Below are 15328 nucleotides of genomic sequence, written 5' to 3' on the forward strand. Positions count from 1 at the left end.
GTCTGATAATTTGTGTTATCTCTGTTTTATTCTTGGTTAGAGGTTTATCCAATTTCATTGATCAACCAGCTTTTGGTTCAGCAAATGTTTTCTGTTGTTTACAATTTCATTAATTTCTGCTCTAATTTTTATTATTTTTCTTCTGCTTGCTTTATGCTTAACTTGCTCTAATTTTACTAGTTTCTTAAGGTGGAAGCTTCAGTTATTGATTTAAATTATTTTTCATTTTCTAATATATACATTTAATGCTATCAATTTCTCTCTAAGCATTGCCTTTTCTGTGTCCCATACATTTTGATACATTATGTTTCTATTTGTATTTACTTCAGAAGATTTTTAAATTTCTCTTAACACTTCTTTTTGACCATTGTTATTTAGAAGTGTGTTAGTTAATTTCCAAATACCTTTGGGGATATTCCAGCTATATTTCTGTTATTGAATTATAATTCAATTCCATTGTAGACTGAGAAAAGATAGTACATGATTTCTATAATTTTGTATTTGCTAAGATATGATTTGTGCCTAAAATGTGGTCTACCTTAGTGAATGTTCCATGCAAGCTGAGAAGAATGTGTGTTCCGCTGTTGTTCAAAGACATATTCTATAAGAATCAATTAGATCAAGTTGGTGAATAGTGCTTTTCAGGTGAAATACACTTTTATTGATTTTTTTCTGACTGATTTATCTAACACTTGCTGACAATGGGTGTTGCAATCTCCAACTATCACAGGTTCGTCCATTTTTTCTTTTAGTTTTATCTGTTTGTGCCACACATATTTTGATGTTCTGTTGGTAGGTGCAGACACATTTACGATTATTTTGTAATTTTGTAGAATCGATCACTTCACCATTATATAGGGCCCCTTTTTATTCCTGATAATCATCCTTCTTTTGAGGTCTGCTGTGTCTGAAATTAATAGTTACTCAGCTTTCTTTTGATTAGTATTAATGTGGCTCATCTTTCTTGATTTATATACTTTGAACTTATCAGAGTTTTTCCATTTAGAGTGAGTTTCTTTTAGTGAGTTTCCTTTTTTTAAAAAAAAAAAAAATCTAATCTCTGTCTTTTAATTGGTTCATTTAGATAATTAACATTTAAAAGGATTATTGACATATCTGGATAAATATCAAATATGTTGTAACTATTTTCTCTCCATTACATTGTTAAAATTTTTACTTTTCCTGCCTTCTCTTGTTTTAACAGCATTTTATTTGATTTTGTTATATCTCCTTTATTGATACTATTCTTCACAAAAATGATGGTTGCCTTGGAGTTTATATTATGCATTTTCAACAAGTTTCTAACCTGTATCATTTTCCTTCTGCCTGAAGGAAGTCTTTTAACATTTCTGGCAAGTCTGGTCTCTGACAAAGAACTCCTTAATTTTTTTTTTTTTTTTCCTGAGTAAGTCTTCATTCCTTCTTTACTTTTGAAGCACAATTTTCCTGGATGTAGAATTCTAGATTTGTGTTTTTATTTTCTTTCAACATTTTATTTCACTCTACTGTCTTTTTGAGTGCATGATTTCTGGCAAGAGGTCTTCTGTAATTCTTATCCTTGTTCTTCTTATAGGTAACTTGTCTCCCCCACCCCCACCAACTGACTTATTTCAAGATTATCTCTCTGTGTTTGGTTTTGTGGATTTAAATATGACATCCCCAAATATAGGCTTTCTTTTGTTGGGGGAGAGGGTATTAGGCTATTTGGTGCTTTCTTAGCTTTTTAGGTCTGTGGTTTAGTGTCATTAATTTTGAAGAGTTCTTGTCCATTATTACTTCAAATATTTCTTCCACTCCATTTTTGCTTTCCTCACCTTCAAGTATTCCAATTATGCCTATATTACAGCTTCTGAAATTGTCCTATAGTTCTTGGATACTGTTGTACTTTTTATCCATTTTTCTCTTTGCATTTCTGTTTAGGATATTTCCATTAACCAATGTTTAAACTTGCTAATTTTTTCTTTGGCCATTTTTAATTACTGATGAGCTCATCAAAGGCACTCTTGAGTTTTGTTGTAGTGTGCTTGATTTCCAGCATTTCCTTTTGATTCTTTATTTGAGTTTTTCCTCTCGCGTGTTTATACTATCCATTTGTTCTTGCAACTTACCTATTTTTCCTATTAAAGCCTTTAATATATAAATCAAAGTTATTTAAATTCCTTGCCTGATAATTCCAACATCTATGCCTTATCTGAGTTTTGTTCTGATGTTTATTTTGTTTCTTCAGATTGTGTTTTTTGGTGTGTTTTATAATTTTTTATGTTTAAAGCTGGACATGTTATATTGGGTAACATGGAACTGGAGAACATAGGCCTCAAGTGTTATGATTTTGTGAATCTGGCTAGGAGTTGGGCTTTGTTTACTGTTTGCTGGTGCTGTACAGTTCAGAGGCTTTAACTTCCTTTAGTATCATTGTTTTTGTCTCTCTTCTTGACTTTGAACTTCCTCAAATACTCTTCCGAGGGTCTGTTTCTTGCAGCTCCTTTAACTGTTATCCACTGTTGATATGGTGGTAAGGTTTGGAGCAGGGAATTTATATATAATCTTTTAATTAAACTTAAGTCTTTTAGTGGGTCTGTTTTTCTTACCTACGACTTTCAAGATGTTTCTTCATATATAGCCCCCTCTACTCTCTTCAGGTAATACGGAGAGACTCTATGTGGCTGCATGGCGAGGAATTCCCTTTTCCCATGTCTCTAGGACAGGCTCTGATAAATTATTTTTGCCTAGAGAGTTATAAATAAAAATTTTGGCATAGTCACAATTATTCTTTATTCCTCCCCCTGCCAGGGCCATGTGAGGATCTTTCTTATATCTTTACCAAGAGCACTTGGTAATGTTCCCGAACGTAAAGCCCATGAATATGTGGAGCCCTCCCCAAACTAGTCCACTGTCAACTTCTAGCAGTTGATCAGAATTGCCCTTTAAATGTTTCTACTTCTTTATGGCTTCAGCAGCTTCTGCTACAGGTAAGCAGATCCTGGCTTGATTCTCTGTATTTGCCCATCTCTCCAGGTTTCAAATTGGTTTGTCCTGCTAACTCTATTCACAATAGCCCCCAAAAGATGATTGTTTTTCAATTTGCCCAGCATTTTCTTGTTGTTAAGGATGGGACTGATGACACCCAAGCTCTTCCAGCTCAAACTGGAAGCCCGTCATACGCTTTTGAGGGTTTGTTTCTCCTTTGTCTGGTTAAATGCCAGTTCTTTCAAATATTTTTTATAGTTCATGATTTTCAGATCCTTTGAAAACATTTGAAGGGTTGCCAAAAACAAAATTACTCTCTTAATTTGGGATGAACCCAACTGGCATATACTATTCCAGATGTAGTCTAAGTAATATAGAGAATGATCATCTCATTTATTAATGACCTGAAATAGCGTTTTTAGAAGGCTTAGTATTTTGTCTTCATTTTCCTCAGTGTTTACTATGGTAGTGGAAATATCATGGACACTTAATAGATTCTGTTTCTGGATGATTTTATGAAACATTCTGTTTTTAAGGAATTCTTGTAAGTGTGTAGAAAAATAATGAGCTATGTTATCAGGTTTTTTATGTATGTGTGGTGTTAAAGTAGATTAAGTAATTCTTATACATTTTGTGAAGAAATTAAAGTTTTATTCAACAATTTACAGAGCATTTTACACTATACAGTTTTTAAAATTATATCAACTTTCTAGTCTATAGAAGGAGGCTTCTGTAAATTTCAATGCAAACACATCTTCAACCTACCTTTTGGGATTGTTGAAGGATTCAATTTAATTTTTGAAAATATCTGGTAGAATGATTTGTAAATAGTAAGAGAAAATAAAATTATAGCTTGTCTCATCCTCATTTTATTGGTGAGAATCTGTAGTGCTGAAAAACTACTCCTATTCCCAAAGTCATGCCATTAGTAGCTAGATGACTAAACCTTTTATTGGATTCTGGTCTTTTCCCACCTCTCTATCAGATACTTTACAAAACACTACTATTATTTTGGGATATTTTTACTCTTCTTCTTCTGATTGAAAAACTACAGAATAAACAACAGTTCCAAGATTCTGATTGTGTTTGATGTATGCATGAATCCCTTTCATAGCAAAATTTTCAAGAAATGTAAGCTGGACCAGGTTTTCTAAAATCCAGGTGGAGCGAGTCCTTCCACATTCCCAAGAGCCTGGCTGTACTCGCAGCAGGAAAGGACGTTGTCTGAGCCCCAGCCACACAGCAGCATGACCCTTAATTAAATGATGCAGCAACATATGGGAATTAGCAAAGAGATTAAGAAACTAATAGAGCAGAACGCAGTAATGCTGATGTAAATGGAGGGGAACTCCGTGTTGGCAAATTTAAAAAAAGAGAGAGAGAGGATAACCTATGACAAGGTATCGAATCATAGAAAAAGGATTCTAAGCATTGAATCGCAAACAGGACCCTAAGGTCATTTAGCCCTAATCAGATTCTACGTTCCAGCTACTGAGGACTTTTAATGGCAAGGTTGCCCAAATGCTTTTTGAAAACTCAAGTGAATGGAAAGACACAACCTTAAGAGGCAGCTTATTGCCTTATATCATTCATTTTCTCAGTCTCCCAAGTTCTTATTACTCTGTTCAACAGATACCTATTGAAGCTCATCATGTGCCCCTCCTGTCCTAAGCATAAAATTTATGGGAAATAAGACAGACATCGTTCCTGACCTCATGAAGAACATGTTCATGCCTGTAAAAAAGAATTTCTTATATGAAGCCATGATGTGTCTCTAATTGTTCCTCATCATTTATTTCCTTTTAATTCTATAAGACAGTATACTTTCTTACCATGTGACATTGTGTCAAATAATCGAAGATGGCTATTGTGTTCTGGAATATCTTCTACCTTCTTGGCTAAATATTCCCATTTTCTTGAATGTCAGGTTATATATTTTTGGATTTATAACAAAGGTATTAAGTTATCCAGATAATTTCAGAAGGAGTAAAAGGGAAAGGACCTATCTTTATTGTATTTCTGCCATGTGCCAGACCCATGGATTGTCACGTACATCCAAAATGTGTGGCCCAAGAGTGTATAGACCTTGTTCACTGCTGTATCCCAATGCCTCAAGTGGCATCAGGAATATACCATGAACTGGGAAAATATATGAAGAATGAAAATACCCGATTTTTATATCCCTTTAAAATGAGGAAATTTGTCAGGTATACGAGAAGTATTATTCCAGCGTACGTTGACAGACCCTACATAGAACCTAGTATGAGCAAAGTACTGCTACTATGGCCCTCACTAACACTACTGATATCAAGAATTATTATTTAAAGGTCATAAAGATGGGAAGTGACATAACTCGATCTAGGTGTTCAAACGATGTCTTCAGACATGTATTTTCTTTCTATCTTGTAGCGTAGCTTGATTTCTACTGACTTACTGTTTTATTTTCTAAAAGCGACATCTTCTCGAAGTACCAAAGGGGACCACTAACAGCTCTAGGCTTACTATACATACCTGTTATGAGTCACAGTTTTAGCACAATGCATAACTTTGAACAATGCTTTGAACAGATGGACTCATGAAAAATGTTGCAGACTAAGTTCTACTTTAAAAAATTTTTTTGTTGGAAAGAAGACAAATTTCATGGAACATGTAAGCCATTTAGTTATAGCAGAATTGTGGAATAATCAAAATATTCCAAAGAAGCGAAATCCTACTTTGTAATGTTTGGAGAAAAATGATAAAACAGGGCTGCTCCCTAACTGGATTTACCTTTGCATGGAAAATCAAGAAACCAATGTCCGTATTTCCTTGAGAGATGAATGAAGGCTGGAAGGCAGTGAGCACTGGTACAAATGACAAGGCCAAAGGATTAACAGTATGATCTTGAATTAGAGTAGTACAAAAGATCATTATTATTCCAGGGAAGGTATTAGGGAGTGAAACATTACCAATGTAGTTGGTTTCACCTAATTTTCACGTTGTATTACATATGCAATAACAGAGATATAACAACAATAGCTAACAATTATTGAACACTTTATGTCAAGCACTGCTTTTTAAAATTTTTTAGTATATACCTTTATAATCCTTACAAAAGCCATGTGGACTGGCAAACTACATTTCCATATTTTGGATATAAATAAGATACACTGGTAGATTAAGAAATGTACCTAAGGTCAAGGTTGCACAGCAAATATATAATGAAGCCAAGGTTTATAATCTGACAATCTGACTTTAGAATCCACACAGTTAAGCATTAAAATATGCAGCTTGAAAATGCAATTCCAAGATAGAGTTAATTTAGCAAAAGCTTTGATTAATTACATTGCAATAGTGCTTCTAAGAGTAGTTGGATTTCCAAGGATAAATAGAAGATAAGGGAATGGACACTTTAGACATGTGCAAAGGCATGGCATATTTGGGGAATTATAGTTTGGTATTCACTTTTAATGGGTGAAGAGAAAAGGATGGAAGGATATGTTGGAAAGAACAAGATGGTCACTTTACATAATTTCTTTTATGCCATGTTAATAATGAAAACCACATTTTGAATCACTCTGCATTTTAAGAGTATTTTTGATCTCAGAGATATCAGTGTCTGCCACTCTGTATTTCTCACCCCCACTCTACTCCAATTTAGAACTTGGTCAAGGGGAAGGAGAATAAATGAGCAACTCTGAAAAGGAATTTCTGCAATTCATAGTATCTCACCACAGCCCATTTGCTGTATATGATTTTATATGTTCCATGAAAGTGTTCACATTTCAGAGAATTTAAAACAAATGAGACATTTATTAGTGTAACCTTTATTCTGGTGATGATTTAAGCCATTTCAAAAGTAAGTGAAAGGGAATCGCCATTTCTCTCACACTTCAGTCTTCTCCATGTCCCCACCAGCCCACAAAATGCTTCAGTAATTTAAACTTTCTGTACATCTTCTGAAATGCCTACATAAATAATCTATTGTTCTAAAGGTCACAAAGGTAGAAGATCACTTTGAAATGTCAGGAAAGTAAATGATTTGGCAATGTGGCGCCATAAATTTGGAAATGTCCATTACCTCTTTATCTTTAGATATAGGTGGGCATTGGAGGACATGAGATAGTTGACCTGCATGTGAAAGCTTTGGGGTACTTCAAGAAACAGAAGAATGCCTAAAATTGTGTAGTCTCGAACATAGCCTAACCACTTCTCCCCGGAACAAAAACTATCAAGTGTCTAGCAGACATAGCATTTTTGCTGGCCTCCTTGTCTCTGCTCACATGGGATAAAACCTCATTAAAACACCAAGTCTTAAAGACATAATTCAGCCACAGATCTATTTCACATTAAAGGCCACCCCGTGACCACGGTCTTAAGAGTTCACTCACAACTTTCAAACATCCCACGAATTTGCAGTTAATAGGAAGTTTGATAAATCCTCTCTCACCTTAACTGCTTTTCAGAACTGTCATCTTTCTTGATAGATGTCACAGCCTAAAGAAAAGATTTCTAAGATGTTAAATATCACTACAGGGTTGAACATCCAAGATTATTTTTGCATATTACCTAGGTAACTTTTAATAACATTCTCATAGACATATGGAGCATTAGAATTGGACAGATTGTGCAGACCTCAGAGCCAGATCTGAACTATGAGGCTTCCGGGGGTAGGGGCAAAGACAGATCAGGTACATAATAAAGGACTCAGAAATAGAATACGAACCATGACCTCTTCCTGGAAATTCTGTGTTTTTTCCAACATTGCAGGGATGCCCACTCTCCCACTTTTCAAATTAACCACTTTCCCATGTGGGCTGGAGACCAGAAGACTAAACGACCTCAATTATAGCCTGTAGCTGTAAATAAATAACTTTTTTAACACTGAAAGCCTCCCTCCAGTACCATCTGTCAGAACTGAGCTATGTCCAGCTACAGAACTATGAGAGCAAGGTCTATCGCCACCATAGAAAGCTTTATCTTCATTTAGTCCTGGTGAATTCACAGCCCATTTCTCAAGAAGGTACTAATCTTTCAGACTGGGACTTTGATCAAAATATTTTGTCTGACAATGGTTGTACTGAGCACACCTTTCTGTAGTTATTATAAGACAATCAAGGGTTATTACACCGTGCTTGATCATTTCCCTTTGTCAGCCTTTACTATTCTCAAATTCAAACAAATCTTTATAGTGACTCATGCTCAGACTCAATGAAAAACTGCTCATTACTTGGGTGGCAAAATAATCTGCACACCAAACCACCATGACATACAATTTACCTATATAACAAACTGGCACATATGCTCCTGAACCTAAAATAAGAGTTTAAAAAAAAAAAAAAACCAAAAAACTGCTAGATTCAAATGGAAAGAGAAAGGTCTGAACCATCTATTATTATGTGTTGCACAATGTGTTAGCTCCATATCAGTAATGTAGGTAATAATAGCCCCATTACTCAGAGGAAGAAGAAAGGTTAGATAGCTTGTCCACGTTATTACACAGGTGATACGCAGGCCCAAGGTATTACACAAGTAGTATGTAATAGACTCACACTTGAACCTATGACCATCTGACCTATGAATGGAAAGTTATAGCTTAGCTAAAGAAGAACCCCAATTTTAAAAAGCAGATAAAGCATTGCCGAAAAATAGAGTTAACATCTTATTTCAGTTTAGCTTGCCTATTTATAAAATGTGTAGAAGAAAATGATTCACAAGGGAAGTAACCCATAAATCACCCTCTGAGAGCTTTAAATGTATATTTAGGTGCAAAACATAATAATAATGTGAAATCATGAACTATTTTCAGTCTTAGAATAAGAGCCTTGTTTGTCAATTTCTAATGGGGAGGTAAATAGGAAGAAAAACAGATCACACATGTGCTTCTTGTGGGCTAATGTGTGCTCCTGGTGAAAATGTGATCATGGCCCTTCTTGACTAGAAAACTTTCAAAGGATTCCCAATGAGAATGGAATCTGGGTCCTTATCCCAACATACAGAATCTTGCCTTCCCGTCCAGTTTCATGTCTTCCCACACTGGCTGTCACCTGATTCTCATCAGCCTGCACCAAGCTTGAAGCTACCTCTGCACATGCCAACATTTTCCTGTTTCAGGATCATTACTGGAAAGCTCTTTCCTCTAAAATCTCTGTGGCTCACACCCTCCCATCCTCTGAGTTCACACTTACATAGTGCCTACTCAGGGTGCAGTTTCCCGTGCCTCCCTTGTCACCCTTTACTCACTTGCCCTGATTTATTTTTTATTCTAAGCAACTCATTTACATTATTTTATCTTATCTGCCTAGCTCACTAACTGACAAGCTTGATGAAGACAAGGGCTTTGAGTGTCTTATTTATTTATTATTATTATTTTTTCCCTATGTTTTTGACGAACAGGTGGTGTTTGTTTACATAAGTTCTTCAGTGGTGCTTTGTGAGATTTTGGTGCACCCATCACCCAAGAAATATACACTGTAACCAGTTGGTAGTCTTTTATCCCACATCTCCCTCCTACTCTTTCCCTAAATCCCCAAAGTCTATTGTATCATTCTTGTACCTTTGCATCCTCCTAGGTTATTCCACTTGTGAGTGAGAACATACAATGTTTGGTTTTCCATCCCTGAGTTACTTCACTTAGAATAATTGTCTCCCGTTCCATCCAGGTTGCTGTGAATGTCATTATTTTGTTCTTTTTGATGGCTGAATGGCATTCATATATATATATATGTATATCCATCAATCAGTGAGTGGATAGATTGTGGTGTGTGTGTGTGTATATATATATAATTGTAGTATATAGATATAATTATATATATAATTGTGGTGTGTGTGTGTGTGTGTGTGTATATATATATCTCACAATTTATTTATCCACTCATTGATTGATGGACATTTGGGATGGTTCCATATTTTTACAATTGATAATTGTGCTGCTATAAACATGTGTGTTCAAGTATCTTTTTCATATAATGACTTCTTTTCCTCTGGGTAGATACCCAATAGTGGCATTGCTGGATCAAATGGTAGTTCTACTTTTAGTTCTTTAAGGAATCCACACACTGTTTCCCATAGTGGTTGTACCAGTTTACATTCCCACCAGCAGTATAAAAGTGTTCCTTTTGACTGCATCCCTGCTAACATCTGTTATTTTTTGATTTCTTGATTATGACCATTCTTACAGGAGTAACGTGGTATCACATTGTGGTTTTGATTTGTATTTCCCTGGTGATTAGTGATGTTGAGCATTTTTTCATATGTTTGTTGGCTATTTGTATATCTTCTTTTTTGAATTGTCTACTCATGTCCTTAGCCCATTTTTTGATGGAATTGTTTTTTTTTTCTTGCTAATTTGTTTGAATTCCTTGTAGAATCTTGATATTAGTCCTTTGTCAAATGTATACATTGTGAATTTCTCCCACTCTGTTGGCTGTCTGTTTACTCTGCTGATTGTTTCTTTTGCTGTGCAGAAACTTTTTAGTTTAATTAAGCCCCACCTATTTATAACCGTTTGTGTTGCATTTTCTTTTGGGTTCCTGGTCATGAAGTCTTTGCCTAAGCCAATGTCTAAAAGGATTCTTCCAATGTTATTTTCTAGAACTTTTATGGTTTCAAGTCCTGGATTTCAGTCTTTGATCTAGCTTGACCAGATGGATTCACAGCTGAATTCTATCAAACATTCAAAGAAGAATTGATATCAATCCTATTGTTACTATTTCATAAGATAGAGAAAGAGAGAAGCCTCCCTAAATAATTCTATGGAGCCAGCATCACACTAGTACCAAAACCAGGAAAGGATACAACAACAACTAAAAAGAAAACAACACACAAATATCCTCAATGAATACAGATGAAAAAATCCTTAACAAAATACTAGCTAATTGAATCCAACAGCATATCAAAAAGATAATCTGCCATAATCAAGAGAGTTTCAGATCAGGGATGCAGGGATGGTTTAACATATGTAAGTCAATAAATGTGATACATCACGTAAACAGAATTAAAAACAAAAATCACATGATTGTCTCAATAGATGGAGAAAGAGCATTTGACAAAATCCAGCATCCCTTCATGATTAAAACCATCAGCATAGAAAAGACATCCCTTAATGTAACAAAAGCCATCTATGACAAACCCACAGCCAACATAATACCGAATGAGAAAAATTTGAAGGTATTCCTTCTGAGAACTGGAACAAGACAAGGATGCCCAATCACACCATTTCTATTCCACATAGTACTGGAAGCCCTAGCCAGAACAATCAGACAAGGGAAAGAAATAAAGGGCATCCACATTAGTAGAGAGGAAGTCAAACTGTCACTGTTTGCTGATGATATGATTGTATACTTAGAAAACCATAAAGACTCTTCCAAAAAGCTCCTAAAACTGATAAATGAATTCAGCAAAGTTTTAGGATACAAAATTAATGAACACAAACCAGTAGCTCCTGTATACACTAACAGTGACCAGAGAGTCAAATCAAGATCTCAACCCCTTTTATAACAGCTACAAAAAAATAAATAAAATACTTAGGAATATACCTAACCAAGGAGATGAAAGACCTCTGCAAGGGAAACTGTAAAACACTTCTGAAAGAAATCATGGATGACACAAACAAATGGAAACACATCCCATGCTCATGAATGGGTAGAATCAATACTGTGAAAATGATCACACTGCCAAAAGCAATCTACAGACTCAATGAAATTCCCATCAAAGTACCATCATCATTCTTCACATACCTAGAAAGACAATCCTAAAATTCATATGGAACCAAAAAAGAGCCCACATAGCTGAAGCAAGACTAAACAAAAAGAACAAATATGGAGGCATCACATTATCTGACTTCAAACTATACTATAAAGCCACAGTCACCAAAACAGCATGGTACTGGCATAAAAATAGGCACACAGACCAATGGCAAAAAAACAAAGAGCCCAGAAATGAAGCCAAATACTTACATCAAACTGATCTTTGACAAAGCAAACCAAAACATAAAGTGGGGAAGGGACATCCTATTCAACAAATGGTGCTGGGATAATTGACAAGTCACATGTAGAAGAATGAAACTGGATCCTCATCTTTCACTTGAGTGTTTGGTTCATTGTTTTATCCTGCCACATGGGAGAATGCCTAGCACAGAGAAGGCACTTAACAAATGGTTGCTAAATTAATGCATGAGCTGTTATTTTCACTCCAGAATAGTCGTGTCTCCCCAGGTTGCCATCCTCCAAAAAATGTCACTGTTAGGTAAACCTTGGAAACTTCATTGTAGGCTTTTGCAGACCCACAAAGACCACCAGCTTATTGTCATTGTAATGGCAAAAATGCAGAAACAAAGTAATAGTAGAAAAAAATAACTGCTGAGCATTGATTATAAGAATGATATTGAACTAGAATCTAAGTTCCATAATTCAGGCTTTGCAAACATCTTTACTGATGAAGAATCTGAGGCTCTAACAAGTTACATAACTTGCTCAAGGTCATCTATTGTTAAATGATGTGGTTTAAATTCAAAACTACTTTTTTTGTCCTTATACCTTCCTCTCTGTGTAGTACTGATAGTCTGAATAGTAGTGATAAGAAAAATAAGCAAGATTACACTTTATTATGGCAAAACTACTTTGAATTGCAGTCATTGGTCACCTTCCCCAACTTCATGTGCCACAGTAACTGAAAGATCAGAAAACTGCTAACATCAAACAATGGTATACATCACATACATAATAAAAACACAATCAACACAGCTGCCCCGATATTTTGACCTGGAAGAATGTATGCATGAAGCTTTTTTCTGTACCATGCCCAACAGACCACTTTTATTTCCAGGCTAATCAGGGACAGTGTGGGAAGATTCAGGCCCTTGAAAAGCCTTAGCAATATCCACTGTTTTTCCAGATAATGTACTAAATCCTCCCTTTCAATTTCTTGACAACTTTTTATTTGAAAATCTTTCTCATCTTCAAATACTTTACTGTTTAGTTGTTTATCCATTAATTCAAAAATATTGATTGTGATTTCTCTTACATGCCATGCACCACAGTACTAAGTGAGAAAAAAAGTTCAGATTCAGCTAGCTCAACGATGTGAAGACCTGAATGGAAATTGGGTAGCTGACATAGGGCAGGTGAATGGAAGGGTAGAATGAGCAGAGATTTGAAAAGTCTACAAGGGTCAGACTGTACAGTATGTAAGAGCTTTGAGGTCGTTTGAAATGTAATTAGATCCTTAATGCTGACCCTAGAAGAAGTTTTAAGCAGAAGAGTAAAATAGTATGCAGTATACATTTTAAATGCTCACTACGTCTCCTGTGCAGAGAGCAGATTTGTGTGGAGCAAGAAAGAAGGCTGCGAGTCAATTCGGTGGCCATGGATGTGGTAGAAGAGAAATGAAGACAACTGGACTCCAAGCCTACCAGCCTAAAATTCGAGACATGGATTCAAGGTGTGTGATGGACTTCAACAAATTTCTTTTACTTCCAGACTAGGTCATTCATGCTTGTCACTTTCTCCTCTTAGACATGAGTTGAGTTTGTGAACAATGAGATATCATATTGCCAAAGAGAAAAACACACTGATTTTTCTTACAGTGCTAGTCACAAAGTATAAAGGAGAAATAAGTGGATTATCAAATTTGCTAAAAATGACAATAATAATAGTAAAAACAATCTAAACAGTTGAGGAAAATGCAGAACTTTGCCCCACTAGATCCTATCACTTCTTCCTGCCATTCCATTTTGCAACGTGTTCATGCAAGAATACAGGGTTAATGGTATTCCCGGAAAGGCAAAAGAATGTGGAATAGGAGAGCATTCCCTAAATAATTTCCACAAAGAAAATGAAGAGAAGATTTGTGTATATGAATTAATTTCTGTCTACCATACACAGTGAAAGGCATTTCATATGTGTTCTCTTATGTATTTGTGGTCCCATCTTTCAAATGAAGAAATAGATCTTTCTCCCACAATCTTCAGCCATGAAATGGGAAATTATAGGTACAACCTTACCTTCAAGACAACAAATAGCAAGCCTTTATTGCCTTACCACATAGTTTATTATTTGAAAATAAGAGAAGTATACACAAAATGTTTTGGCTTTGTACGTTTTTATTACCATTGACATTGTAACCTTGAAAACTGTAAAGACTCACAGCTATATAAGATAATTTTAAAACATTGTCTCAATTCATAGCATTTACATCTCCTCCAGACCTATAATATTAAGTCAAAGATGAATCATAGCTATGTTTTATTACCTGGAGAGGGTTACTGCAGTATTTTAACTATGAGCACCTGAATTTCCTTCTTTTCCTCCGTAGATTTGGTTTGGACAGTACTGTATAGTGGAGGTTGGTCCAGGAAAGACCAAGAGAATAGTGGGGAACCAAGACCAGGAAGTGAGAAAAACTAATATGTTTTGTATTTTCAACTAAGATATCATTGTGAGCAGCTGCAGCTGAGGTGAAATTGACTGGGGAATATTGGATAACAGTGTAGAACCTCAGAATTATTCTATTCAAGCGGGGAGAAAGCTAGAGTATTTATGTAACCGTTCCCATCAATTATTGGTTGTGGGTTGCCCTTGGGGTGCTAAGGGGCATTAATTCGCTGACATTTCTTACCTGCTATGCACACTGAAAGAACTGATTCCAATGTCTAGAGATGCTGACAAAGGGATGCAGGTTCTGGGAGTAGGAGGGCAAGTAGGTGTGCAATTGGGCACATAAGGGCAAAAACACATCAAAATGTTAAGAGTGTTATTTATTAATGGTGAGATAATGGACAATTAATATATGTATTCTTTTATTATTTATTTATTTATTATACTTTAAGTTCTAGGGTACATGTGCACAATGTGCAGGTTTGTTACATGTTTATACATGTGCCATGTTAGTGTGCTGCACCCGTTAACTCGTCACTTACATTAGGTATATCTCCTAACGCTATCCTTCCCCTCTACCTCTGCCCCACAACACACCCTGGTGTGTGATGTTCCCCACCCTGCGTCCAAGTGTTCTTATTCTTCAGTTCCCACCTATGAGTGAGAACATGCGGTGTTTGGTTTTCTGTCCTTGCAATAGTTTGCTCAGAATGGTGGTTTCTAGCTTCATCTATGTCCCTACAAACGATGTGAACTCATCCTTTTTTATGGCTGCATAGTATTCCATGGTGTATATGTGCCACATTTTCTTAATCCAGTCTATCATTGATGGACATTTGAGTTGGTTCCAAGTCTTTGCTGTTATGAATAGTGCCACAATAAACATATGTGTGCATGTGTCTTTATAGTAGCATGATTTATAATCCTTTAGGTATATGTCCAGCAATGGGGTGGCTGGGTCAAATGGTATTTCCAGTTCTAGATCCTTGAGGAATCGCCACACTGTC

The 15328-nt window shown here is 35.8% G+C and overlaps 1 long non-coding RNA gene across 1 annotated transcript in view; it reads left to right on the forward strand.

Moving 5' to 3' along the window:
- Positions 1–15328, forward strand: part of LOC135968995 (uncharacterized) — a 336916-nt gene that overhangs the window by 28487 nt on the left and 293101 nt on the right. The window contains exon 2 of the long non-coding RNA XR_010584045.2: positions 13259–13386. This is a non-coding gene — a long non-coding RNA (uncharacterized lncRNA). The remainder of the gene's footprint in view (positions 1–13258; positions 13387–15328) is intronic.

This window comes from Macaca fascicularis, chromosome 20 (genome assembly GCF_037993035.2).
Source record: "Macaca fascicularis isolate 582-1 chromosome 20, T2T-MFA8v1.1".
NCBI lineage: Eukaryota > Metazoa > Chordata > Mammalia > Primates > Cercopithecidae > Macaca > Macaca fascicularis.